General features: G+C 38.6%; 1 long non-coding RNA gene across 1 annotated transcript in view; it reads right to left on the bottom strand.

Annotated features, from left to right (window-relative positions):
* Positions 1-426: 426 nt before the first annotated feature.
* The window catches only part of LOC139588212 (uncharacterized), a 153,259-nt gene continuing 127,635 nt past the window's right edge, over positions 427-26,050 (bottom strand). Inside the window, exon 3 of the long non-coding RNA XR_011678578.1 lies at positions 427-3,004. This is a non-coding gene — a long non-coding RNA (uncharacterized lncRNA). The remainder of the gene's footprint in view (positions 3,005-26,050) is intronic.

Raw genomic sequence — 26,050 nt, 5'->3', positions numbered from 1 at the left:
TGGTGGGCACACATCTTTGGCTCAGCACACTGCCTATTGTTTAGCTCTGGTTTTGAGAGAAGCAGATTGACTGTATATCCTCCTTCAGCAGTTGTCCTCAGAAGGCCCACAGTAGCTCTGAGGCTGAATGGACACAAGTGTGAATAGGCACAAACTTGGCTGGAGACAGCAGTTCACAAATCCCTTCTTGCCATACTGTGCACAAATTCCATGCTGCAAGAGTCAGAGCCAAGAAGAATCTATTTCTCTGTCCTTGTTCTTGCCCATCATCTTCCAGTTCAAGATTAGCTAATGCATTTTCCTCAGAAATGTAAAATAAAATTGCATCATCTAAACTAAGACCAATAATTTCCAATCAGAAAGGAACAACATGAATAGTCCAAGTGCAAACCCAAGAATATATTCGCACACATTCCTTCAGTGTCATGTCTGCTATGTCAACAACGCTGTTTATTTAATAAAGATATTTTGAAAGAATCTAGAATTCCCAGTTATGGCTCAGATCTCATTTTGCTGTGTTTTGTGTGCAGAAAAAATAATTCTTTTATTCAGATGTTGCAAATCTCATACTTACACATAAATCCATATATGAAATATAATACAAGAAGTGCTATATATGAAGACAGTTTTTGCCAAACTACTGTTTTCCAAGATGTATGTGAGATTAATGTGTTAGACTGACACTTGAGCATGCTGAAGATCATAAGACATGTTTTATGGTGCATTAAAATCTCATAATAACAATTTCAGAGAGTTAGCATGATGTATTATTCAGAGTTAAGTACTGTCTTGAATGATAAGGGCTAACATGCCATCAGGCTATAATAAACTACAGCTTTGAAATATCAATTTTCATTTATCAGTAGGGTCATTTACATAGCTAAACCGAGAATATAATGATGTATTTTTTCACTATCTAGGAGCAAAAAAATTGGACTTCTTTTCCAACATCCACAAAATGAAAAAACATTCTGAGAAAGCTGTTATTAAGTCATTTAACCTTTCATACAAAATAAATTGTCATGGATTTGGTTATAAAACTACAAGTACATGCATTCTGGTTTCTGATATTGAATGTAAGTAAACTAATTTAAACTCTAGGGGAAATACTGTATTCAGGAATAAATGTATTATTCTGACTGAGGGGTTGACAAATTGCATCTATTTATCTGTTGTTTTTGTAAGCAACACAGAAAAGCCATGCAACCTTGCAGCATTCCTCTACAACTTGACCCCAAAGAGGAATGCATCAGCATGGGTTACTTAATGCTGCATATTGTCCTTAATCCACATACAAAATACTGTATTTTAAGGCCTTTAAGCTGATAAAAGGGTACGCTCATACAGTTAATGGGGTGGAAAAGAGGGCAGCTGATATAAGAGATGGTGAAAGGGGCACCAGATTAAAAAGCACAATTATCCTCAATCTCATTCTAACCTCCTCCTTCCTCATGTGCTTGAAGAGACTCAGGAAGCACTGCTGTTCTGCTCACTACTCTGGAGAGATTCAGGCTACCTTCAGCTGTTCCGATGGCCAAAATTTCCATGTTCAGTAGCCATTCCTTCAAAAAACTCATGGCCAGTCAAGACTACAGATCACCAGGAATATGTCCAGACTGCAACATGCATGTGTGTCTTGGGTAAACCACAGCTTTTTTCACCCCATTTCCCATGCTGCCAACATCTTTTTATTTGGCAATTAACTTTTGGCATGTAGCAGCTTATGCACATGCAATTCCTCCTCTGCCTTCAGCACAGAATCATAGCGAGGACACGGAAACCTCTGGACACGAGGCACAGCCCAGAAATGGCACATGGACTTGCACACAGGTGCTGAAGCCATTGCTATGGGAACGCAGCAGGGCAAAGATCTGTCTGGCACAAGGTGTACCAGAACTTCACATCCCACACCATGCTGAGAGGGACACAGACCACTAGTCCAGGAACATTATTCTATTGCTCAGAAAAGATCAGAAATTCCTCTCCACCTGGCTGATGCGGTCATATATCCTCTCCCTGTGTGGTCACAGGGGACAGCCAGTGCAGAAAATTCTGCTACAGAAGCTATGGAGAAACAAACACCTCCTGGGCACAACAGGTTGCACCTTAGAGAGAGAGAGTGATGAGGCTTCCCATCCACAGCACCACTTGACCCACATCAAACCAGTCAGCCTGAGTCACTCGTGCCTGGATGTGAACAAGTACAAACACTCCTTTATCCACTGTCTGCAGGGACATCTTTTGTATTAGGACTAAACTGTTATTTACACAATAAACTTTAATTATAACAGCAGGCAGACCAGATCTAAAGCAGTGACCTGGCACCAAGCTATCAGAGTTCAAGAACGCCTGTATGACACTCATACCTATCTGATTTAGTTTTAGGTAGTCCTGCGAGGAATAAGGGTTGGACTTGATCCTTATGGATTTCTTCCAACTCAAGATTTCTGTGATTCTGTGATTTAACTTGCTTCCAGGGCTTACTGCTTTTGACTTAAATGTAGATGTTTGCCCACTTAGTCAATCTCTCTGAAGTGTGCACCTGAAAGACAATATTGTGCTATTCTGTTTGTTCCACCATACAAGAAATTCAAGGTCTGTCACAGTCATTGTTGATTTTGTAATGTAATTTTACAAAGCTCTCAACCCCCAGGAAGCAGTCTATTGTGTGTGCACAAAGTCCAGTCATTTAAATAAGTAGGCCACTCCAAAAGCAGTGGGAGCCCAGAATGCAGCAGCTCCTGCATCCTGATTTTTGATAGGATATAAGCTTTATGTTCAATGACAAAGATCAGCATATTTTGCACCAAGGAGAATTCAGTTCTAGAGCCAGGATAATTTCTTGCCAGCTTCTGTGCTTTATCCAAAACATCCATTGTTACCACCAAAGTTTCTTCTCTGCTGTGGTTTCCTTGGAATGCCTCCTCTTTCATTCATGAATAAGATCAGTTCTCTGCTCTTTCCTCTTCCTTTTTCTTGTTTTCCTTTCTTTTCCTTTCAGCAACTGTGATATAAAAGAGAGAGGAAAGGTAGATGTAATATTTCAGATAAAAGATATTGCTAGGCTTTTTTAATGTATTTTATCTCAAAATGTAATTGCAGGTGCCAGTCACTTTTTACATGCTTCTGTGGATGTGACAAACAGGCCTTCAATAATAGAGCAAGTTTAAATAGTATTTGAAAGGTACTTTCTTTCTGTACCTGTAAACCTTTAACCTCTTCTATTTCCCCCTTCCTTCATTCTCCTTATATACACTGACATTGCTGGGGGGGTTATTTTTATTTTTTGTTACTGGCCCTATTAACAATGTAGCAGAATGAGACAGTGATGCAGCTCTATAGAATAGAAGAATGTTGTTAGGCTGGTGTCAGGTCAGACTGGACTTTGAGGAAGAATCAAATAGTATCCTTTCAAAATGATTGATGCCTTCTTCAGCTTTAGCTTAATAACTTTGTGTATTCTTATCAACTGCTTTGGGTCTGCTGCAGAGAAATTTCCAGCATAGCTCTTGTCATCCCTGCTGAAGTGGATTGTCAAGATTTTCATTTGGCTTAGGCTAGTGCAGGGCACAGAGATTAAAACTCCTGTCAGCTCCTGCAAGTTCCCTTCAGTGTTTCCAGCCTACACGTGGAATATGCTGCAAGCATGCAGAGGTAGTAACATCACTACTCTAAATCTAGTTAAAAATAAATATCCCTGCTTTTAAAATACAAAGATATGACTCAAATCTACATTTAGTTAAGTGAATGTCCCAATTTTCAATAGGTCTTATAGGGTAGGAAGTACACTGATGCAGAAAAGAAAGTAAAAAAACAGATGCAGAAATGCAGAATTAGGAGTCAAATTCTTGCCAGCACTGTCAGGTCAGAACTCCACCCCAGCTCCAGGACAACCCTTGGTATGGGTAGCAGAAAGTGACATCATGCTGTAGGGTTTGATTTCATCTCATTTGTTTTCGGACTCATTTGTCAACAACAAAAGACCAAAGTTCAAGCAAAATGCTAGGGTGTCATTTCTTTGGTAAGACTAGTGAGCAAGACTAAAGACACCTCCTGCAGATTAATGACTGGTTGGAACCAGCTAATCACCTCAAACCATTAACCCCAGCTGTTATTAAGCTCTAGGAGCTAAACCAGGTCCTCAATCACTGTGGCTACTATTCTCCCCTCCTACTTACAGACCCATCCCCCAAATTCTTCCCTGAATCCCACTCCAAAAAATCAGCTCAAAATTTCATGTGGGAATTTGTGTTACATGTGTTCAGGAAGATAAAATCCAGCTGCACAGTTAAGAAAGGGGTCCATTTTTCACCTATTTCAGAGTAATTTTGATTTCACATCACGTACGTGTCAGCACAAGGTATGCTTGTGGCCATTTAAAACCTGACACATTAGTTAACCAGGGCTCACTGGTCTTTCCACAGGTAATTTAGTTTATAACATAGCAGGAAACATGAGGAAAAGGACAGAGAAAGGAGCTGAGGGGAAGGGAAGCAGAAAACTGGGAAAAAAAATCCTGCAGGAGATAAATCTGACCATTCGGCATTCAGAAGAGGAACCTATTAAAAAAGTTCATTCTTGATGTATTCTGATAGACTTTTGTTTTGGTTTATTCTATAACCCTATTGTACAGTAGGCAGCCTGTTGTTTGCTCTAATCATCTGTTTCCATGACCTTCACCTTTATTGATTTAGTTTCCTTCTAAGTTTAATGCAGTCTCTGAGATTAAAGCCATTTTTCTCCAGGATGAGTTAGTTAATAGTAGATTTGTTTTAAACAGCAGAAATCATTTGGATTATTAAAAAAAAAAAATTTTGCACAAAAGGTATGTTTCAAGTAAATAAAACCTCTTTACAAGGCTAAGCAATAGAAGGGGGGGGATTCTAGCACATAAACATAGTATTATTTTTAAAGTTTGAAAAAGACTGAAATAAATTGAAGCAGCATTCTTTATAGTATATTTATTAGTGCTATCAAATACTGCAGGTTTAAAGAATAAGGTACATGGGATTTTATTCTCCATACTCACATGTTATTTTAATCAGGCCTATAGTTACAACAGATAAAGAATTTTACGAGATGAAGTAATTTTCCCCAACAGATATAGTAATTTAACTCAGTATTTTGCAAGTATAGTTGTAGAAATTATAAATCTAAACCAGAATTTATTATAAAACTACAATAAATCCATAATTAATAGTAAATAAATACTTTACAATTTATGCTTCTGATTTGATTATAGAACTGATTTTCTCTTCTTTATTACTGAACTAAACTGCCTCCTCCTTGGTGATATTTCATTCTCCAATGTCCACCCTCAACCTTCCATCACACATTTTGATAAGAAAAGCACCCAGCTGCCTCTTGCACACAGCATATTAAACACTGCCAGCTGCCATCCCATAGTCACATATACAGGGATCTGATTCTGCAGCTCCTTTACTTCAATTGAAATCATAATGAATTATCAGAGAAAAACAGAATGAACCAAACCCACTGCAGTAAATGGGAAATCATCTGCTGACCTCGCAGGGCTTTGAACCATTCTCCCCCTGACAGCAGACATTCATTTCCTGCTCTCAGCCTATGCCAGGGCAATACTAAATGTATTGCCCAACTCAGCTCTACCACTTGGTAGCATAAAAATCAGAGAGCACATGCAGTACAAATTAATATACCTATATTTATTGTAACATACATAAAATACAGAAGGAAAAAAATTATTTAGAGTTATCCTAATTGAAAAAGAAATTTCAGATCAATCTTCTCTAACAATTTTTCGCAAATACTTTTTTGCCATTATTTTTCCATTACCATAGTAAAATTTCTGTTCAAAAAAGAAAAGACTCTCATGAATTAATTATACATTTACCTTATAAATATTTGAACTACATATTGCTTTCTGTTAAAATGGTGCAGATTTACTGGAAGAGAAACCAAATGGTAGCTACAGAAAAACACTTCCTGTTGATAACAAAACCTGAGCTCTGCATGCTTACAAATTATCATCTGTTGTTTAGAGCTTCCCCTGTATAGCTTCAGCTGTGTTTTCCCCAACTATTGTTTTGTTTTCATCCATGGGAGTTTTCTAGATTCCTCTGAAATGGAACAATTGGGAAGGAAAAATTATTGAATGTTACCATGGTAACAAACAAAAGAAAAATAAAAAGTAATTTAAGCAGACTAGTGAATCAGGGCCCAGACCAATGCACTGGTGCTTTGTCCACAAGTAAAAGCAATCCAGGGGCCTATTTAAAAGTGTAGAACTCAGAGAATATATTAATAATGTACTCTTTTATTTAGAATTGAGAATTTTTCTCTACTCAGAAGCTGTAATGTATTATGTGTGGCATTAATTAGCACATATATCTTTGTGTAATATATATCCTCCTTGGAGATTATTTTAAGACAACATCAAGGTCGCATCATTGCATGCTCAAAAATCAAAGTCAAATCTAAAAGAAATGAACAGAAAAACAATAACATTTGCATATGAGCTTTTCCCCTCCTCACACACAAAAATAAAAGACTAATTAGTGATTCAAATGCCATTTCTTGCATTTGACAGCAGAAGAGGCCTTCTGGGTTAATGAGACTGATCTTCAGCTATTGCAAGCAACCACACTTGTATAAACAAAGATGTGAAAACACTGGACTCCTTAAAACACCTATGAGTTTTGTAATTATGATCCTGTCAAGAAGCTGTCCCAGAGCTTTAATCCTGTGATGTCTCTAAAACATCTTCCCATCTACATTCAGTTTTATTTGTTGCCAGGTCTTATCTACCTTTTTCCCCAGATCACACACTGTCTTTAGTTTAAAAGACTCCTCTCCCTCTTTGGTGCCTGAAGTACCATCACAAAGTCATACAGAACCTTATTTTCCCTCTTCAATCTTTGTCCTATGAATCCAAATGGACTTCTTTATTTCCAACATCAACTCTCCTTTCACTTATAGTCCTGTAAACTACAATCCTGTAGTCCTCTTCAGTTGTTCCCATGTAATTCTATTCTCACTGAGCAGCAACAAATTCCAGGTGTGGCTTACTTAAACTCTGTTTAATAGGATTAATGAGTCTTTGACATCATTAGGAATAATCCTCTGATACATTGTGGAAAACATCATCATACTATCCTTCTCTTAGGCTCTGTACCAATTCGTGTGTGTTTGAAAACACCATGCTAAACTATGTTAAAAAAGAGTATGACAGCATTATATCTTTTCATGGAAATTAGAACTGAGACTTTTAATTTAAGTGGCTTTCACCTCTTCCCTTTACAGGACAGTATATTTTATCAAAATATCTCTACCACGTCAAATGACCTTTGTGAAACCCAATGTTTACTAGCCATCAAAAGTCCTTTTTTATCCTACAATCAGAAACACAAAAGAGAAGGCATTTCTTAATTTAACATGATGGTCACAATATTGAGCCCTTACAAAGATCAAAACAAATCAAATGAAAATTTTTGATTCTAATTTTCAGATGCTTTGTTCAGTATATATTCCATATGTGATACTCGTGTCCATATGTGAATGAGGATTTAGTCATTCTCAAACCCTCCTGTCTGTAGGAAACTCCCTGAGAAACAAGGGGACAGAAGAAACAGAAGAGAAAAAGAGGTTCTTTTGATGGTGAGAGCTCGTTAGAAGAGATAGTGGCAGACTTTTGAATAGCTCAGCGATTTCCATCATCTTACTTGCAAAGAAAGCAAGCAAATAAAGCCTTGGGAATAGTGGTCTATAAACACCTTGCTCTAAAAGTAATTGAAAACCTCGATTGCTATGATACTCCAGTCTCAGGGGAAAGAAACTGAAATGCTTTCAGCACAGTTTTGGAAGCCCTTTTTCTTTATTCATTGCAGGAAAGAGTCATAAGTATTTTATCTTTCTGTTGCACATAATTATAAAGCAGGTGAAACACAAGCTACAACCGTGGGGTTTAGAAATGAAGAGTAAATTTGATAGATTTTTCACCACAAAAGCAAAATCTTTGAATCAAGCGTACATTTACATCCCTGCAATCATAGAGACTTTGATAGGGATTTATTCTATGGATGTGCTCAGCACTTTGGCTGATACATTTCTCTTTCAGAGCTGCAATTTTAGAGTTGTGCTAAAGCTACAGAGTAAAGTATGGCCATTGACCAGGCTTTGGTTTAAAGCCACAGAGCAGTAGCTCAATGTCACCTTGAAATAACACAGGACTATGTGGGATAATGGATCTGTATATTTGCAGTTTAGAGTTCATGTGGGTGTGAAGCTAATGGCATTAGCACAGCTGGGCAAGGCATCAGCAAGTGAGTTGTAAGCTTTCCTTGCCTCAGTCAGGGTCTGTTTCACCCCTATTACTGCAGGCCAGGGCAGAGACTTCCAGATGAGTCACTGCTGTGACAAGAGTTTCTAATGATCAACAGAGAGAAAAAGACAAAGCCAAACTCATTGTCTCATGTTTTCCCAACTAGAATTTGGTTGCAGGTGTCTAGAGAGGAGTCTAAATGAATAATAGCAAAGCATTTCTTGGCTATAGGAAATAAAAGCTCAAAAACACAAACTATTACATCTCTGTATCACCACTATGACATGATTAAACAGATATAATAACTTTTTTTTAAATTAGTGTCCTAACTAAAAAAGAACATTACAAATCAATGAAAGTCACAAATATCAGCTCAAAGATACACAGATGGGTCGAGTACCAGATCAAATAACACACTGGCACAGAGCTGTCAGCAGAGGTGAACGTGTTTATCCCAGCAGAAGAGTTAACATATGAATACCAGAGCTGGCACAGCTCACAAATGATGAGAACAAAAGCCAAGGAGCTGCTCTGCCAGCCCAGCCTGAGAAAGCCACAGAGAGAGCGGAGGAAGAACTGATGGGGCATTATGAAGGAGGTGCACAGCAGCTCCCAGCAGTTCCCTGTGCCAGAGTGTGCTCCTGGCAGCAGCTAGCTCTGAGCATGGAGGAGCAGGGCTGTTGGGACTCTGTGCAGACACCCACCCTACTGACTAATCAATAATGCCCTAAGGATGTATAAAGGTGCATCTTCAAAGACACCCTTGTGACTGTTCCACCTGTTTCTGAATTTAAGAGCTTGTAGGACACGTGCTGACTCTCCTGTGCTGCTACTCCAGCCTACAAATAATAAGAAAAACCCTATTGCAATGTTTCATGATGACTTCAATGCTCTATTATTAGGAAGAGATGACTTTTCAAGGCTGAACTCAAAACCTTTTTCAAAAAAGGCGGTTCTTTAATTTGCCATCCAAACCCCTCCTAAAGCTAGGAAAAAATCTGGCTATTGGAAGATTAGTGTTGTGAATATGCAAAATTATAAAATTCTTCCACATCTACCAAGGGAGACAATTAAAGGAAGGCTAATTTAATTTTTTTGTTTTATTTTGTTTTCTTTTGTCATCTGCTAATGAGCCTTGAACAGATTAATACTGAATCATACAGAATAGTCCTGGGGTTACATTGATATATTACTTTGAAGCTGAATGCAGTCTTAGTCACATTTACCCTATACTTGTTTGCACTGCAGTATTTACCACAGAAATAGGATTTTAATTCAACTCAGACCTGCTTAATCTGTGTTGCTTATCCATATGTCTGGCAAGTTGAGAGTCTTAAGTGGTAACTAATCTAAACAACATATGTACCACTGATTTACTCATCTAATTTTATATTTATGCAAGTGGAAAATGACCTTAGCACGTGTGTCCGATGAAGCAGGATCAATAAGTACTGTGTAAAAATCTAGAGCTAAGTTGTCTTAATTGATCTAATTTGTTGGGTCTTCTCATTGTTTAATACTTGGACTCCATCCATGAAAAAGCCTGGGTTTGTGTAGATAGATAGATAGATAGATAGATAGATAGATAGATAGATAAATAGATAAATAGATAGAGGGAGGAGAGAGAGAGAGAGAGAGAGAGTGTTCTATAGGGAGATGTAAAAAGCATTAATTAAATTATGTAAGGGATACAACAAAACTATACAGCTTCATAATTTAGTTATAATATTGAAGAAGGCTTTTCAAACATGAAAAAAGAAACCCTTAGTCAATCATAGATGTGCACTCAGCAAGAAAATGCTCTTGATCAGAGGAATGGCACACACTGAGTCTTTCCTCCTGTAGCATGGGCAGCTAAATACCAATCTATTCCCATAAAGATGAAAACTAAGGATGAAGGGCAAAGCTAATCCTGCCTAGCCTAGATTTTGATCTATGGCTGTAGGAAGAATAGTCACGTTAGACAGGAAAAGCAACTACTACTATTCAGTATAGGTTTTTTTCTGTGTTCATGTGCAAAATCTTTTTTCACCCTGAATAAAATGCTTATTCAGCTCTTTGCCCCTGAAATTTTCCCCCTTTCCCCACACCTATTCTTTGTACATACTTCAGATTAGTGGTTCTCAGTTTTATCTAGCCTAGGCATAAATCTGTTTTCTGAGGGTAGCATGTCTGGTATTCACAAGGAAACATTCTGGTCTTTCAAAATTCAAAGAGCATCCTTCTCTGTAAGTGCAGTATTTGGAGTATGTACTTATTTTTTTTAAATTTCTTTACACCCAAAGCATGAAACAGTTAAATTCTATTCCTATTACCCAGTTTTCTTATACCTACTCTATGCTACATCAATCCTATTGTTTTAAGACCAAGGTGTGAACAGAGAGGAGGATTCAAGAACTTGTTCCATATTTCAGGTTATAAATATAATCATTGAATCATTTAGGTTGCAAAAGAGCTCTAAGATCATTGAGTCCAGCTCTAACCCCAGCAGCACCATGTTCACCACTAAGCCATGTCCCTAAGTGTCACATCAACACTTTCTTGAAGACCCCCAGAGGTGATGACCATTTCCCTGGGCAGCCTGCTCTAGGGCTTGGGAACTCTTTTGGTGAAGAATATCTCAATATCCAACCTAAAAATCTCCCCAGGCCATTTGAGGCCATTTCCTCTTGTCCTGTCACTTGTTCCTGGGGAGAAGAGGTGGACCTCCACCTGTCTACAATCTCCTTTCAGGTAATTGTAGAGGCCTCCCCTCAACTTCCTTTCCTCCAGGCTAAACAACCCCAGCTCCCTCAGCTGATACAGATCTACAGCTGATTTTTGTGATGCACAGACAGGCACTTTTCTCTACCACTTTCCATACAGTCCTCCCCTCCCTATCCAGTCTTTCTTGATGAAAAGACTGACTCCAGAACTAATTTAGAGAGGAATATGGACCTGCTGCTTTCGTAAGGCAGTGGACCTACTTACATTTAATGTGATGAATCTCAGTTTACCAGGATGCAGAAACATACACTGGAGTGCTAACCTTCACTGCCCAATATCCATCACTTCCAAGATCATTTATCAGTTGAGGTAGAACCAATTAAGTGCTTTCACTGCTTCTTCTGCCTTGTTACAAGAATCTGGAAACATGGGTCAGATGCCCAAACCTTAGTGTTGTTATTTGTTTTCCTGAAGGCTCAGAGGGATGTTTTAGGGAGCTGGTAGCTACCTGCTGGAAAGTGCCCAAGTCACAACACAGTACAATCTTACTTCAGTGAGAACCTCAGCTGTCCACAGCTCTACCTCCCAAATCCTTGTAGTCAGCCAAAGATGCAAGATGCTCTTAAGGCAGAGAATAAATGCAAAGCTGTTCCAGGCAAAGCCACAACAGATTAGAGTGAGTTATAGAAGTGTTTTCTAATGTAAATCCTTCATATTTTTAACCCTACATTCTTGCAAATGCCTTCTTCATTTCATCTCAAGCTTTATGGAAAAAAACAGAATCAGATCTGTGAAATTCAGACAGTTTTTCTTGGTTAGCTACAAATGAAGGATGAGCCAAAATCAGGCATGAAATTAAAAACTGTTCTCTCAGTGATAAGGAACACTGTCAGAGGCCTTGGATGAAATACTTGACCTAACAGCCTTTCCATCTCTAATGTCATTGATTAAAGTGATCATTAGCAATTTTCTTAATTATGCATAATATTTCTGGTTATCTGGATATCTTGCTTTGTCTACATCAAGTTCTTGCAGATCAATTTCATCTTTTCTTGGTTTATTGCTAGGTTTTAATATAAAAGATTAAAAATATAATTACCTCCATTGCATGTCTGTAGACATCAGGCTCCAAATTTGCCTTCAATCCACATGAAAAGAACTTTAATATTTTATAGTATTCCCAGCTTTAATTTCCCCAATTATTTAACTCAAAAACATCAACATAGCACTTGAAAAGAAACATTAATATAAGTAATAAATTATTGGCAAGTGCAGAGGATGAGAGAAATGATCACATTAGGTTTTTCTAACCACAATAATCTGAAAGGATGTACATGTACAGCCCATAAATGTCCCTTATACACTTATTGGTCAGGGAAGACAAGGCTGAACCACTGTGGCTACCAAGATAAGGGAAACAGTGTGGTGCAGAGATCCCCAAGCCAACAGCAACCTGAGCCCCTTGGCTCACACACAATGGCCACGGATATTCCAGGTTATTGCTCTTCCTACAGACTGCAAGCCTCAAGCCAAGGCTGCACTGCCTCAGTGGCAAGAGTTTCTCCAGCCCCTTGTTTGTGCTGTGTGCTCTCTTCCAAAGTTGCAAGGACAGGTTGGACAGAGAATGGGAAGGAAGGAAGGAAGGAAGGAAGGAAGGAAGGAAGGAAGGAAGGAAGGAAGGAAGGAAGGAAGGAAGGAAGGAAGGAAGGAAGGAAGGAAGGAAGGAAGGAAGGAAGGAAGGAAGGAAGGAAGGAAGGACAACTAACTGGGGCCAAGCATTAAGGAGCAGTCTTGCCTAAAGAACAGATAAAATTAACAGCACTCTTTTAATAAACTAATAAATGAATAAAATTCATAAATTAACATGTAGTGTGGGAAAGTTTGCTGTACCAAATTGATAAATATCTGTGGGCTTAACAAACTTTTGCAGTAATGCCACCCTTTGTCAGCCTTGGTATTTGCCTAGAAAAAGTAATGGGATTTTGCCTGACCTACCTACTCAGATAAACTCAATTTTAGATATGTTTCAGTATTCAATTCTCTATAGTCCTCAAAATCCCCACATGGCATGGATGCCCTGTGCTATGCTTGTTTTACCTAGAACAGCTGGTCCCTGCTGGGTGGGGATATTCTCTCTAAGCTGGAGCTGACACTGAGCCACATTGCTGTTAAAATTAAGCAGCAGATACATGTCATCAGCCTGCTGCCTAACACTCTTTGCTGAGCTTTGGTGATTCCTTTAGGGACAGTTATATTCAGTGGTGGACACAGTGATGCCTTAAATGGGTGTTTCTTAGACATTTCTTTGCTCTTATCTCACTGTTAAGGAACAACACTAGCTGTTAGTCCCAATTTCATCAGCAGATAAACAAGTCATCTTCCCAAGATTTTGTCAAATGTTGATAAATAGGTATGTTGGTACTTGCCTTCAGTGGGGAGGCTGAGATGATGTACAACCAACTTTTTACTTCACTTCACTGGCCAGAACCACTTCAGTTTTGTCCAGATATTTTTCATCAAAATCTTGCATAACCATTTTCACCCTGTCATTTTACAGTTGTGAAGACATTGGTTTTAGCAAAATGCCTTCTCCATTGTCCTGGCAGCTACAATATGACATTGTTTTGTCCTGGATCATAAAAAATGACCATATTTTGTCCTATGAACTTGTCATTTTGATCTGAAATTTAGTTGATGCTTTGAGCAATATTATGAAAATATTAAACAGAACAGTGAAGGGTGTGATTTCTGTTTCATGGTATTGCTCCCCTCTGAATATACTGCTACTGTACCTGCAGTGGAAAAGGACTTGTCACATTGTTAGTAAGGAAATAAGTGACATGAAGTTTAATAAAAAGATTTAAAAGTGTTTCTGGGTAAATATTTTGGATTTTTTCTGATTTCACCACATGTCAGGAATTTCAAAATAATTTTCTAAGGAAGGATCTCCTAGCCCCTCTCTTCACACAGTAAAACTTGACATCGCACTGTTCCACCAATACATTAAATTTGCAGAACAAAAGGATAAATCTTCCCAGAAAAATTTCGAAAGTCTATTTGCAGAGTGGTATTACCTTATACAGCAGATGTGAAAGTGAGAAAGATTTTGTCTGAGGAGTCCTCTCCCTCCTCTTTTTGCAAGTGTAAGGCCTCTGCTAAGCAAAATACACTAAGAACCTTGAGTTAAAGAAATGTGTGATACTTCTTATGATTGAAGGTCCTAAGTGCTTCAAGACTGGGATCTTAGAAGAAGAACTTTGGGGAATACCTTATTAACTTAATGTATCAGTATTTTCTGCTTGATCTGCAGGGGTTTGTACTTTCTTGGTTTGGGTTGGGTTTTTTATTTTGTTTTCCCATTTTCTGTTGCTAATATTGATGATAAATGTAGTTGATAATAAGGGAAATGGATGATAATATAATTAAAACTAGAAATGCTGCAAAAATGACAGCTATAGCAAGCACTGTTTAAATGTACTTGTCATGCTGAAATTGTCTATATTCCTTTCTTTTAAACTGGTATTAAAAAGTACTAAATCATTCCATTCACTCCATCATGAAGCAGGAATTGGATATGACAAAGCAGATGAAAGTGAAAAACTATCTTGCCACTCCTGAGTTAACCTCTCCTAGAAATAAATGGGTGCATTCTCATGTTCAACAAAAAGGAAGGTAATGGACAAGAGAAAAACATTTCTTTTTCATTGTGCTTCTTGCCATCAAAGCCTAAGTTTCCTGTAAAAGAATAACAAAAGTAGAGATACCTGAGGGAGAAAATGGCAATCTCCCAGCATACTCAATATGTTTCTACACTAACAACCTCCCTACAAGCTGCTCTGCACTGGCACCACTCTGCTCACAAACAGCCTGGAAGGTGCTGCTCATGCAGAAGTCTAACATGGTGGAGACAAAGTTTATGTTTCCCTTATCCTGGCCCACACAATCCTAGATGAGGTAAATCAATGGATAAGGATATTTTTCTCCTCTCTTCAGAGAAAAAAACCATAATAACATTTTTATCACTAGCCTACTTTATAAGACACCCCTGAAATCCATGACCTGTTTTTTTCAATAGTTTATTTGGACCTGAGCCCCAGCAGTTGCCTGTATTCAAACATATTTTGGGTTATTTGCCACTGAATCAAACATGTTAGTCAACATAGCTGATCAACTCAGATTTCAGAAGGTAATGTCTTTCAGAAAGTGTCAGCTGTAGAGTCATAGATATGGTGCAAGAGGCCAGATTAGCATTGCTCACCTCAACAAATGTGCCAGTCAAAATGTGTGTTTTAGTCACATCACAATCATTTAGCCACTGAGTGGCTTTGATAACCAATTATCTGCCTTTTTATGGTGTCTGAACTTGAAGGAAATAGCAAACAATCAAACTTCTAAGTAAAAAGCACAGTTCTATGAAACAAAAAAAGAAAATAAGCCAATTATTAAATGCTACTGTGTTCTACTGAAGTGTTGCTAAGTCTCCTTCTCAATCTGTTCTGAAACGCACTAATCACATTTATCTCCACAATCTACCAGGTACTTCCTTAGTGATATTGCATTTTTATTACCATTTATAACTGTAACCTCTGGAAATGTTCCTAAGAACAAACCTAATTCCTCATTAACAGCAACAAAAAAGGCAGATTACTTTTCAAGGCTTTATTCACGCTATTTTGGGATTTACTGGTACTTTAAATGCATATCTGCATTTAACAATCCAGTTTCTACACACATACAGCTATGCAGTAGAAGAGGGAAGCTATGACATTGCATCAGCTTGTTTGCTAAGAAGCAAAAATATCCAGGGACTTAAATGGGAAAGAAACCTATGAGAGCCAGAGCAACAGCTCCCTGCCTCCCTCACTTCAGCAGCACTGCAACACCTGAGATTGAGCTGCCTCTGGGTGAGCCTGTGCTTTAAGACTATCAGGAAAAAACCCTCAGAAACTAAATGCACTCAGCTCTAAAAGAAATTTAGAGATCTACTTGGCTATTTCAGAGTGGCACACGCCACTCTCTGCTCAATTTAATGGAGCCCCCCTACAAAAAGACAGGCTGGGAGATCTGCCAAGTGAGGCTTCAAGACAGAGCTATTATTATGAAAGAAACCAAGAAAAGCATCGTCATAAAAGGGATTCAAATTTTTCTTATCCGTAGTTCACTACTCGCATATCACAAGTAGATTCCACAAATTATCTTTTACAGAAAACAAAGTCAGTAAGATATTTTCTGAGCTTTTCAGACTAAAGGTTTTATACATTAGAAATGCATACTTTCAGATAATTCAGCACTTCTATTTCCTTCCTCAGCTGTTTTTCTCTTGATGCTCTGTTCTTCAGGCACATGTAGCCTAATGTGGGCTTTGTCTGCAAGGATACATCACATTAGAACTGGTCAAATCTGTTATGGAAGAGACAATTCTCCACAAAAAGGCAGGAGCACCAAGACAAGGCAACCTCTAAAAATTTAACAGTTTCTTTCCATGAACCCATGAAATCATAACTTAAACAGATGATGGATCAAAATTTAAATTAGTAAAAACACCATATATGGAGCCTCATTGATAGTGGGTATTGGAGAAATGTAGATGTTTATAGTAAGATAAGTGTTTAAAAGTGTTTCTGAATCAAGGGGATGCCTGGGAGTGGGCTTAAAAATAAGTGAAATTGCTGTTTTTTCAAAAACAGGAAAAAAAACAAGATTAGGCAGCTACCAAACCTAAACTATATTAGAAGAAATGCTGTCTGGTTAATATACACTTCAGAGTTCACTGAAGGAACTGGCTGCAGCCTATTGCTCTTCATCAATTGTTTTTCATTTACATATGGATTTGATTGAAGAAATTCCTAATTTCCTGTAATTTTGGAAAAAACCTTGTTTTGCAAAGGGTTGTCATCTTGATGGGAGGATATGATGCATTATATATTTTCCTTCTTACCCCATCACTATGATCTCAGGTCAAGTACACAAGCATCTAAGATAATCTCTAGGCTTCCCTGTATCCAAGTCTTCCAACCATTGGGCTGCCAGCTGTATTATTTCCCAAAAAACAGGACAATTGCTATCCCTTTTACATTCGTGTCATCTCAAAAATGCCTCCATACTTTTGTCACACTGTGCTCCATGTTTTCATAACCCTTGTCCTATTTCAGTAGCAATTTCATACTTCCTGACCTGCCTTCCTTGTTAGTGCAGCCAAGATGCTGCCCTGACCCTGCCTGGCTTCTCTTTCCAGTCTACCCAGGTGACTCACATAATCCACAACCTTTTCCTTGGAAATCAGCGCAATGGCTTGATTCCTGTGGCATCACATACAGAATTATTGCTTTCAAGCCACCATAGCATTTATGTTACCTACTGACATTTCCATGCTGAAACCCCTAACTTGCCCATTCCTTTCATACACCCTTCAGACCATTCTTCCACAAACCCTGTGCTGGCAAAGGTGTGCTTGAAATGAGACCTCAGTTCTGTGGCCAAGTCTGCTCCTTCTGTTCAGGTCTCATCATAGAACCCATTCCTTTCAACTGTGTCATTATTCCTTCACCTCCATTTCTGCACTGTTTCATATTTATCTCATCAGATATTCAGTAGGTTTCTTTTTAAAAATAAATAATGCAAAATAAAAATTAGATTGCTTTGCAGAATCAGACTAATACATACGTCAGTAAAATTTCTCAAAAAGTCCTGTAGAAGTTCTACCATTCCTTGGTCAACAGAGGTAATAATCTCTTCAGCACAAGAACTTGTTCTTTTATTATATTATACTATACTAGTAGAATATATATAATATATATATCAATATACAGTGTATATTTATCTATTTATGTATTATATATAATATATACTATATATTATTTCTATGTTATTATATATATTTATCATTCTATACCAAAGAGCCTTAGTGTCACTATAAATGTAAATTAACAGCATTATAATACAGATATGATAGATATCAGAGGAAGCAAAAGATGAAGTCCAAGTAGTGGCCTGAGATTCAGGGGCTTTCAAATTAATTAAGGTTCTACCTGTGTGTAAAACCATGGATGTGCCCAGATAAATGATTTATGTTTCTGTGGCTCTCTGTGGTAGAACAATACTGAGTTTCCCTAGCACCCCTGTTCTGCCATCTCTACCATTAGCACTGTAAACTACTCAGGGCAGAGTGCCCCTCACTGCACATAAGATGCCAGCAGCAAAGAAATTCCAAATTCTTCTGGGCTCCTGGGCTTTAACATATTATAAATGTTTCATTAAGAGTTTACTAGTAATATAGCAGTTACTGGTAATGCTGAAAAATGCTTTTCTTTCTTTTTTTCCTTTCTCACAGACATAGGCACACACACCCCATTCACACAGGCTTTCTTTGGCTGCTATCTCCACCACACACTGACCTTTGAAATATGGAAATAAAAGTGCTCAGAAATAAAGCTGGCAGCAGCAGCAGCCCGACTGTCGTCATTTAAAATCCAAAACAAGTGGGGCCATAGTTTGCAAGCTGTCTTCATAATTACTTGAAGCAGTTGTCACTCTGGCTCTAGTTTGTTCATTACACCCCAAACAAACAGCTGATATTTGTTAAAGCACATAAGCCACTCTGTTGAGGCAGGGTTCTTTATTGTGAGGAACCCTGCAGCTGCAAGTCACATGCAGTTCATAGTATTTCCTGATTTCCTTTGCTTTATTTGCTTCCCTGCCTTCCCTTTACAGCAATGTCTTTTTTACCAGAGAGAGGGAGAGTTTAAAAAGAAACACAATAAGGTAAACATTAACTGACATAAAGCTTGATAGGCTTAAGGTTTATGACCCAAATCTGGTTCCCATTAAACAAATACTTTTGCTGTCGTAAAGAATGTTTAGCAATAAGAAAGTCATGGGTGGAATTTGAGACTTCTGCACTCCAATGAAACAACTGCCACTTGGAGTTCAGCACCCTCCCTCTGCAGTTGCCTGAAAGGGAAGCAAATGGATGGCATCAATCTGAGCAGAATTGGGTGATTTTGGTGAACTTCCTTTCATTGCTGCTTTGCGTCCTGAAAATGGAGGCTGTGGCTATTGCTCTGTGAGAGTTTTACACTCAGCTGGCTGATGGTTGTGATCTTCTCTGCTGAGCTACTGGGTGAAAGATTCCCTTTCAGTCTGCACTTGGCAGGTCTCCATGGCTGCTGGTGGAGATGAAGGAATGGAGAAGGTGTGTAGAAAGCAGAACTGGTTTCCCCTGTGCTCTATGAAGGAAAAAATCCTGTCTGATAAGACTGTTTTTGGACTTACTCTGGCAACATGAGCTTGAAAGAATAAAAACAATAAATGTGCTCCAGCTGGCCAAAGAAGCTGACAGTGTTGTACAAGACTAAAGTTAAAATAAGCTCTAGATGTGTGAACAGACATCTCAACCTGGTCATCTTCACAGCAACAGTCACTGAAAGAAATAATAAAATTTCTTTTAAAGTAGAGAAGAAAAACCAAAAAAATTAAATATTTTAAAGGTCACATTTTGGTATCACCTCTTAATCCTTTCTCATTACTTTCAGAGATTTTTTTATATGCAAAAGCCCTTTTTGGTAGTCTTTAAGATTATATGAAAGATGTTATTGGTTGTCCTTGTTGGAGGGGCAGAATAACTGAGATGTTGTTACTGCAACACTTTAAAATGTGCATAAAACAGTCAAGGTAAGAAAATACCTGTAAAGGGAGAAAATGTGATTTATTCCTTCCCTGTTGAGTTGTAGGTCCAAGCTCATTGGTGTGGAAGCACAAGTCCAGCACATAGTCTGGTCTGACATCTGTGCATCCAGCAAATATGTAGCAATGCTGAGCTATTTGGGATAATGCTTTATCTAGACAGACTAAAGATGCATTCCTAGACTGCTAATCAATCTTTCCATTAAACATGAGACAAGGAGAAAGAAAGAAGGAAAGTGAGAGGCAGTGCAGGTGGTCTTGTAGGTAGGGTTGGTAAAGTCTTGTATTATCTAAGAACTTTGAGCAGGCCAGGGAAGGAGGTAAAGGTTCATGAGCTCTTCTCACAGGAAAGGGGTGAAAAAAGTAAAGCTCAGTGGAGTAAAACTGGGCAGGAGGTGGTGCATATTGCATGAAATTTTCCATTTAGTCACTTCCAGTCTTCTAAAAATCTATAAATATGCAGTATGTGGAACAAGTTAGCTTTTCATTATTCACAATTTAGGCCTTTAATTTCTCATTATCTTTCCTACATAGTGGCATATATAGCTGCTCTGGACAGAGCTTACTTTGTCTTCCTGCTCTTGTTTGAGTCTGACTTTTATACTTTGCATGTTAGGGGTCAAGTTAGATCTCTTTGTTTTGACAAGCACTGGAAAAACCAAGGGTTGGGAAAAAAGGGAATGAACAATCCATAATCCCAGCCTAGAGTATTTGCCACACATGCAATATAGTATTTGCTAAGTGTAGATATGTCTGCAATACGTCCTTAGGAAGGGGCTAGGAGAGCTTCCCAGGTGACAGCTCTCAGCTCTGGTAGGCATCCTGGCCACTCCCTTAGATAAATGCCAAGGTGTGAAATCCCATCCTTCCCTGCTTGCATTTTTGGGCAAAAGAAAGGGGAATCATGAGGCAAGAAAGGAAATTTCAAAGTATACAACCAATCCCCAGTCTACAGTGTTAGGAACAGGACTGCAGGGAGTATCTGTGCCTTCCTGCTCTGCAGACTGTGACCTTGTCTCTGATGGCACCAAGCCAGTACTGCAGTGGGTTATCTGCCAGTACAGTCAAATTCCTTATGTCCTGATGTCAATTTTCTGTAATTCTGCTCAACTAAAGGACTTTTTCCCCATTTCTACATAAGTTAAACAGTGCCCAACACTAACCACACTGCAAGGATGCAGAAATAGCAAGCACATCATGGGTTAAACTTGAAGAGCTATTTTATTTGTTTAACAATTCCATCCCAAGTAACAGTTAATTGTTTGTGGGAAGGGTGAGGTAGAAACATGATGCTCCAGTAGATAACCCAAGCTGAGTAATTTATTTCAAGGCATGAGCTTCCACTTGCATCCATCCTGTGCTTCCTGGTTTTCTTATGTGCATAAATAAAGCAAGTTTCATTGGAGCTTTGGCAAGTCTGCCAAATATTTCCAGCAGAAGATTTTCAAATTATTTTCCTTAGCAGTTCTGCCAGTAAGTGCAGTCACTGAAAAGACAGCAGAATGTTTGTAAGAAAAGGGTGACAGCAGAGTAGCAATTTCCTAATATCCTTCTCCAGACATGCCCTCCAATGACCAGAAAATTTTTTATGCTGGGAAATTTTAAAAGCAGGGGTACAGCTGATGAAGATCAAGGGGGACATGGCTGTGTAAAGGGCTGCCAGAAGAGAGAGGCACTGGGCATAGAACTGATGACCAAGCTGAATCTTCTATAGAAAGTTTAAGATTTATTGATTGAAAGACTGAAGCAGTACTATAATGATATAGAAATACATGTTAAAATATAGTGTTAAGCATTTTAAAAGCTCTATGTCTTAACTGGGAAGCAATGTTTCTAGAAAAAAAACCATCAAATTTATTTCCTTTCAGTAGGTGTTTCTTTTGTCTCACTAATTAAACTGTCTGCTCATACTGAGACAAACTCCATAAAGCTGTTTCTACCTCTAGGTGGACTGAGGGCAATCAAAAGCCAAAGGAAAAAGCATCTTAATAAAACAATACTGCAACCAGTGTGTATTGAACCCTTAATATCCATTTTATACCTGTATTAAATATGTTTTAGAAGGTGAAGTTTGAAAAGCAAGTATCTAACAGGGAATTCTTTTTGTTTCCCCCTTTTCTCATTTTCTCTTTGTTTCCTGAATATATTGTATTATTTAAATACCTTACAGGACAGACAGTGTTGTCCCTCAATTTAAATTCTGGCAAAAGAGCATTAGAAAAAGTGACAAGACTATCATTCAAATGAAAGGGTCACACTAGTGGCTTGTTACTTCATTTTCATGACAAAGATTGCATATGACATTTAATACCCAACATCTTTCAAGAAATATAGTGAAGTGCTCCACCATTTTGACCTTTTCTTGGGTATTTATTTCTGATTGGCTCATCCATCCCCCTCTTTCCCAGGCATTATGGCCCTATCAATCAAGGAAATAGAGATTACAGTCCACTCTGAAACAATGCATATTTAAAGGAGGAACCATTGGGCCCCGCATCTTCTTCAGCTTAAGGTTGTTATAAATAGGTCACTTGGAAATTGTTTCCTTTTAATTATTCTTCTCCAGCCTATTGCAACAAATGGTACAATTATATAAATAATAAAGTCTTCAGGATTGGCAGAGATACTGTGTCCACAGCACCTAACAACATCCCTAGGCAACGGCTTTGCATGAGGAATGGATTTGGCACCACTAAACCAAGAATGCTCACTGAGGGGCAGCAGCTTTTGTTCATTTCAGATCAACCTTTGTGCTACAGCAGATTGCTTTCTCTTTTGTTCTCACTCCCTTTTCTGCCCCCTCTCTGGGTACTTTTGGGGGAGGGCAGGCAAAATTGAAATAACATTTTGAAAATATCCACCTGTAGAAAGTATTAATTAGTAACACCTAGTTCTTTGGTGGCAGTTTTCAACTGGAGATCCAAAGAACTTCCCAAAAGTGGGAAGGGGTGTTTTTAGGAATTCCTTGTGTTTGATCCAGAGCCCACTGTGGAGCCAAGAGTGGAACACAATGTTCCCCATTTCCCATGCTGAGAGCTACTCCCTAGGAACCAAAATCATGACTGAAATTGCACTGATAAAAACATGCATTTGGGTTTCTAGGAAGGTAACGGGAAACAATGAGGAACACCAGAGAGGACCACCTGCTTCTCCTTTATTCACTGTTGCTGTATTTCCTCACAAAAGAAACAGTGTGTTGTAAACTGCAATTCACAGCAATGACAAATAGATCAAGGGGTCTGTGATCACTAGTGACTGGCATCAGCTCTGAACTGTGCTCTGTGGTGACCAAATTCTCAGCCATGACACTGAAGATATAGTGAAGTACCATTGAGGCTACCAGCAGACAGTGCTCTGTTCAAGCAGCTCAGCAAACAAATAGGATTACATTCATACAGAGGAGGAAAGGAGCATAAAAATAGGAAATGGACAAATAAGAATTTCAGGGAAAGGATTTTCAGAAATTCACAGACAGTTATAAAGAGAGCCTGACTGAAAAACGTCAATCTTAAATAGGGGAAAAAAAGGAAACGCCAGGTTTTTCATCATTGCCTATGCAGAGTGAGCAGCATGTACACTCCATGGATACAGCCCTGCACTGGGGGCTGCATTTGGTCTTAGGTGTAGTCATGCAGGACATGCTGGACTCAGCACCCAGTGAGGTGTGAGGAAGCACAGCAAGGTGTATGAGCAGAGTCTGGTGCTGCATGGGAAGCAGCCACAGCTGCAACGAGGCAGTACCAGGTGAGGGAAGGGAGAGCTCTCTTCTGCTCTCCCCCAGTTGCTCAGTCTTTGCCAGCATAAGTCATTGGCTCTTCCAAAAAATGCCAACACTGTTTATTGTGACTTTGCTAGCACAAGAGTCATTGGCTCTTCCAGAAAATGCCAACACTGTTTATTGTGACTTCTTTCCAGCTGAGCTAGGGTGAAAGTTCTCTAAGAATTACTCTTAAAACTTGAACTTTACTAGAAATCTTGTTCTTCAAAACCAATCTCTTTCTGAGAACTTGTTAGCCTGGATTTCATTTTCAGCAGGAAAAATGTTTAGAGTTAAAATTGTTGAGGGTTCAAGAGTTTCAAGAGTTCAACAGTTAAAATGCTCTGCATAGGGCACTCAAGTGAGATTTTGGAGGTTTTAGCTTAAGCATGTTAGCCTTGCTCCAAAAGTAGAATCTTTAACTTAAATTATGGGGTATACAGGCTAATCCTTGCTGATGTGTTGTCCTCCCCTATCCTTCTCCACCAAAAAAAATAAACAGCCATAGCCCAAAAAGTCCAACCCAAAAATATTTATTCAAGATAATTATATGCCTTATTCTCCATTTGTTTCAGTGCTACCATGTGGCTGGTTTTGCTGCTGGATTTCCATGGCAATTAAGGGAACCTTTTTTGGGCACATTTCATTGTGGCCAATTAAGGGAACCTTTTTGGGCACATTTCATGTTCTGGTTGCTTGCTCACTTCTCAAGTTGATGGCAAATATCATCTGAAGTTCCAAAAATAATCACAGCCTTCAACACTCAATATTTTTTGTCCTCTCTCTTTCTGATTTACATCCAAGAGCTATCTTTTTATTAATGTAATGCTTACTGTTCCCCAGGTAATAATATCTTAGCCCCTTCAAAAATAAAAAATTATTCAGAAGAGATGTTAAAACTTTTCTTGACCTTAGAAATGGCCTGTCCTTTTCTTTTTCCATTAAAATACTGTTCAAGAGATGATTTAACTTTTTTTCCTGAGGAGTATTCATTTTTTTCATTGTTGCTTTTATATTTTCTGTGTTTCTGTTTGGTTGAGTTGTTTGCTGTAGGTGGTTTTCAGACCATTCTTTTCAGGGTGGGTAAACAAAGTAATCAATGTTGTGAGTGACAATCTTGTCATGAAAAGTTTTTTCTTTGAAGAAGGTTTATGTGGTCTTCACTAAATAGGGGACTTAGTCTAACAGCGAGATGCAAGCTTAACCAAACTTTAGTTAAAAATTCAGATGATTATTGTGAGAAATTATGCAGTAACTGGACCCCCTCAGCCAAATATCCTGGCTACCAGCTCTGCTGTTTTTCACTATGTGCTTTTTGAACCCCAGCTGTAGTAATCTCATGTATCCCAGCGTTCACCCATCAGCAAAGTTCAAGTTCATGATTCAACTTTTTTGAGGCCTCATTCTGCCTGCATCTTGAGTACCAGAGATCCTGAGAAGTGTCCTGGGCAGGGCAAAGGCCTGGCAGAGAAGCAGCATTGTGCCTACCCACCCCTGGAGCAGGGACAGGGGCAGCCTTCCCCAAAACACCACGCAGGAATAGATGCTGAACATCTTCCCTGCAGCTCCAACAGCCAAGGTTGTCTGGGCTCTGGGGTGATGGCCTGTGTAAAGCACAGAACCTTGCAGTGTATTTTCTTTTTCTGAGTTTGGGGTTTGTTTTGTTTTTTCAGTGGTTTTTTTTTTGGTTGGGTTTTTTTTTAACTACAAAATAATTTATGTGGAACACTTTGATAGCACTCAGCCTGCAGGCTCATGCCTGAGAATGCACCTAAGCATAACTTATTGCACAATAAGTCAAGCCCTGTCTGGTCTTATTGCTTAAAAAAAATAACTTTGTGATATGAACCAAAATGTCTTGAAATGAAATTGTGCTTTTCCAAGAGTTCAACTAAAAGAAAAATAACCCCAACCACTCAACAAAACAAAATAAAAAAAAGGTTTTATGACTGAGGTAAATATAACTCTCTTTCATCTCAAGACTTTCTCTTTCCTTTTTTTAGAAGCCAGCAACTTAGTTGCTTTTGTTCTCCAACTAGTGTGAGAAGCCTTTTAACACTGGTTTCATCATTCAGAAGCAAAGCAAAACCAGAAAGTTGCATGTGTCCCTGGATTTTACCTTTAATGAAAAATACCTTTTCTACAGTATTTTGTAACACCAGCAGTAAAAGGAATAGTACAGTGTTCTGAAGAAAATACCAAGGAGACACCAACTTCTCTGCCATCCTCTTTTTTAAAAATTCACAGAGTTAAAGTGGTGCAGGAGTTCCTCAGTGCTGTCTGGGTGACAAACCAGGGGGTCTCTGCTCCTCTTAAATTAAAATGTGTACAAATACACACCAGCACATAAGGAAACCCTAAGATTGTGCTGACCAGGAGTGTGAGGAAGACTGAAGAAGCAGATCCATGCAATATCAGTTAGACTGACAGGAAGGCTTGAGAATTAAAGGTAGTAAAGCACTTGTGACAGGCAGTTTATTTGCTCTTTTATGTCTGCAGGAATGTGGAAAATCTGGCCTTTAACTGGAGAAGTCAGCCTCTCACAGGGTCCAAGTATACAGCCTTCTTCAGCTCAAGAAATTGTATTGGCTGCATTAAGACATAGA

Source organism: Agelaius tricolor, unplaced genomic scaffold, assembly GCF_023055355.1.
Source record: "Agelaius tricolor isolate 1412-34295 unplaced genomic scaffold, bAgeTri1.0.p SCAF_3, whole genome shotgun sequence".
Taxonomy (NCBI): domain Eukaryota; kingdom Metazoa; phylum Chordata; class Aves; order Passeriformes; family Icteridae; genus Agelaius; species Agelaius tricolor.
Note: the sequence above shows the minus strand (reverse complement) of the source record. Positions and strands in the feature narration are given on the sequence as shown.